This window comes from Odontomachus brunneus, unplaced genomic scaffold (assembly GCF_010583005.1).
Source record: "Odontomachus brunneus isolate Ranch 3 - 2012 unplaced genomic scaffold, Obru_v1 Obru_scaffold_034, whole genome shotgun sequence".
Taxonomy (NCBI): Eukaryota; Metazoa; Arthropoda; class Insecta; order Hymenoptera; family Formicidae; genus Odontomachus; species Odontomachus brunneus.
The window spans coordinates 202,449-206,129 of NW_022639484.1; the positions used below are offsets into that span (position 1 = coordinate 202,449).

Genomic DNA, 3,681 nt, shown 5'->3' on the forward strand with positions numbered 1-3,681 from the left:
ATATATATATATATATATATATATATATATATATTTAAAGATACGAAAGCTTGTTACTCTTCATTTTCAAGCCACGAAATGGAATGACTGCGAAATCATAATGCATTAGCTCGAAATAATTACGCGACATGTACCTTTCACCTTTCTCAAAAATTAGTTGCGCCACCTTGATACACTTAATTGGCTCATGCAGCAACAAGACCACATCCTACGACACCTGATGTAAAAGCTGATTAAAGGAAGCACGAAAGCGGGTCGACGAAAGCAAGCGAGAGACAGCGAATCAATCGAACGTAACGTGAGGCAATAAAAGGCCGGGGACATCAAACGGGCCCAGAGTGGTGGAATCGATAGCGGCATGGACAGTGAATTATGAAAGCGCCGCGCCTCTCTTTCTCAAAGTCGAAAGGAAAGCTCGCGCGAACTTTTCTCGCGCGGATCGGCCCGGCGCTCGCGCTCGCCCGTATGCCTGTGTGTGTGCGTGTGCCGCGTGGGCGTGTGCGAATACACGCGGCTCCGTTTACGTGTGATTTCAGTCGAGGCCTATTGATCGAGCAGCGAACTTCGGCGGTCCGCACACGCGCATAAGTCTTCCCGTAAACAAGACAAATATCATCGCGCCAGTCCTGAAAATCCACTCACACCCGCGCACCCTCCCTTCATCCCGAAACGTCCGATTCGCCGCCGGTCTCGAGCGGATCGACGCTGTCGTGGCTTTCGCCGAAATGTCGCTTGTTAGCGATTACGACGGCGCGGCCGACTCGATGCCGTAAAATATAATATACGACGTTTTGCAGACGACGTTTCGCGATTTTGCGGCTTGCGCGAGCGATGACGTTCCTCCGGAGCCTGGGACAGAAGCACTTGCTTCGAGAGAATATTTTTTTACGCATTTGTTTGTGCAATAATTAAGTAGACGATACATACGTCTGAATAAAATACCCGAAAATTTATTAAAGACCGTAATTCCACATAGTAAAAAAATCGACTATCAAGAAATAATCGTTTTCATCTAATAATTTTCGTACAATTGTCTATGTGACTCTTGATTCTATGAAATACAGAACGATCGTTAAAATTTATTTTTATTAATGTTTGAAAAGCTGTGATATTTGCGCAACTGTATTAATTTCACGTGCTCAAAATGTATGATACAAAATTGTTGCAAAATAAAAACGTGCCTTTAAAATTGATTTTTTTTACTCTGATCGTTTTAGTTGACGTACTCTACTCAATTTTTGCCAATTCGGACCAACTTTTGTTTATTCAAACGTATGTAATAACACTGAAATCGGAGGCAAAATTTTTGAATGCGCAGCGTATACTGAACGTGCGATTTGTGACAAAATAAAATTTTCATCGAATCGATATCTTTAAGACAATCGGAAAATCATAAAAGGAGCGCGTGCTTATGCTAAATCGTGTCGGAGGGTTGAACGAGATAGTGAACTCATTCGGTGACAGCTCGCGCATGAATTCGTAACGGTATGGTAAAAGGTGTGATTCGCATAAAGGTGGGGATCGCGGAAGGTCGGATCTGCGCAATGCGTGTCGCCGGATGAACCACGTGGAGTATTCGCATGCAAAAGACGTCGGTGAGAGTACCGGTGTCGGTCGGTACTTCTAGTCCACCCTGAAAGGGGAACGGTGCAGTATCGTTCCGCGCATTCGGTGGATCGTACCTGCTCTGACGACAGGATTCGAAAAACCCAGAGCATGCGAGCAGCTTTTCACAACCGTCGGGGGAGATACCGGTCGCGAATGTTGTTTCAATAATTCGCACGGAGAAAAAAATTACTATTTTATTGTGTCGTCACTTTGCTCCAATCGTAGGTAATGGACGGCGGACTTTTATATTACAAGGAGATTATCGTGCAACAGTAATCTGCCACTCGAGTGTTAAGTCGTTCTAGAGAAAGATCATGGCAATATAAAGATAAGTCGCGTAACAATTCTCGTGATCATAGCGAGGTTTAGACTTTGCGATCGACTATCGTACAGCGTATTCGTGTTTATCGGAAAATTTGTCGAGCCAAACTGTCAAGTAACGTGAAGGATCGGGACTGGTGTGCAGTTTCGGTGAGTTCAGATCTTGGAATTGTTAAAAGATATAGGAGAGTTACCGTTGTGTTTGTGCCGATTAACGCAACAACAGTTATAATTCTCTCGTATCCATGGCATCAAAATTTGAACTCAACGTGACTGTACCGGTTTCAATCCTCGGTCGATATACGTGATACATTACACAGCCGAATGAACCGTGTATAATCGTGGATAATCCCGATCTCCGAGCGAGAAGCACTCACCTTGATCAGCAGCGTAACTCGTGAACACGAAACCACCCCAGAAAAGCGCGACTCGTCGATCCCTCGTCGCTATCCATTTGTTAAGCACCGATGAGGAGGCTGGACGAGAGTGATAGTGCCGGCGGTAACGCGACGATAACACCACTTTGTTCACTGCGCACTGGAAAGCCGAGAGTAGGATGGAATAATGGCAGATATCGCGCGTCGATAGCGAGATGGCGATAATTAAGGAGCGAAATGAGAAAAAAAAGAAAATGTCATGGCGACGCGACGATACGAGCTGAAAGGATCGCCCGCGGCCTCGGCTACTTACTATTGTTTTGACCATCGTGCCACGATGGCGGCCATACTTGATATGAGAAAGTATCCCCCACATTGTCCGCGACCATCCACTAATTCCCCCATACACCCCCGCGCTGATTCAACCCTCCAGCCCGCCGCGCTCCGCACCTCCGCGCCCCGCGTTCCACGATTCGACGTCCCTCCCTCACAGAGTTACCCCGCTGCCTTCCTGCCTGCCTGCCACCCTACTTGCCACCCCCACGTCCTTTCAAAGACAGGGCCGACGCCTGTTTACGAACAGAGAGGTTCTCTTCTTCTTTTCCGTTTCTTTTTTCTTATTTTACTTATCTTGTCATTTTACATACTGTCAATTATCTTCTAACGTCAAAAATATTTTTTACCATGTCACACAGCATCTCTTGATAAATTTGCAAAATCTTTTACGAAAACAGAATCACGTGGCTTTAGGAGAAACTAACGTATGTGTAACGAGAAAAAGGTTAGAAAGATCTAAGCGAAGGAATATTTTCTACTATTTTTTTCCGTAAACAATTTCAGACATTTTAAAAATGTTTTCAATGATCGACTAGATGTCATAAAACTACTTTGAAATTTTTATGCAAAAGCTTTACATATCATGTGAAACATTTTATGTATGAAGAGGATGAATGCAACACAGTTGCGTGGTACGTGACATATTGCTCACCCCCGATGCGGTACACCCACATGTGCGACAAAGCGAACGTCATCGGAAAACGCAAACGTCATCATCGATGTGAAGAAATGTCGTTGCCTGAAGCTCGGGGAGTCGACCGAAGGTTAGCCATCACTGTCACGGAGCTCCTTCGTCGAGGCACTTCCTCCTCTCCCGAACTTACGCACCTGCACACACGTGCGCCGAGAAAAACACGCGCACTCACACACTCGCCTGCAAAGTACAAGCGTCCTCCTCGCGACCCAACACGAGCAGTCTTTTACCCCAGTTCACAGTTCCCCCTCGGTGGCACTGAGGTCTTTTGAGGGGGACGAAAGGGCGGGGGTGTCGGAGCGAAAGGGAAAGGATGTTGGGGTTGCGGCTGAGAGGGGGGGGGGG

At 46.1% G+C, this 3,681-nt stretch overlaps 2 protein-coding genes across 3 annotated transcripts in view; one reads left to right on the forward strand and one right to left on the reverse strand.

The window, feature by feature from the left end:
- The window catches only part of LOC116843641, a 28,345-nt gene extending 25,690 nt beyond the window's left edge, over positions 1-2,655 (reverse strand). The window contains exons 1-2 of one of the 2 annotated variants that reach the window (XM_032814202.1): positions 2,620-2,655; positions 2,307-2,466 (exon numbers count right to left, since the gene is read on the reverse strand). The gene's annotated coding sequence lies outside the window, so the exon portion shown is untranslated. Of the gene's footprint in view, positions 1-2,306 lie in introns of both variants that reach the window. The other variant, XM_032814203.1, reaches the window with a different exon arrangement.
- Positions 1-3,681, forward strand: part of LOC116843640 (Down syndrome cell adhesion molecule-like protein Dscam2) — a 313,414-nt gene that overhangs the window by 48,329 nt on the left and 261,404 nt on the right. The gene's annotated exons all lie outside the window — the stretch shown is intronic.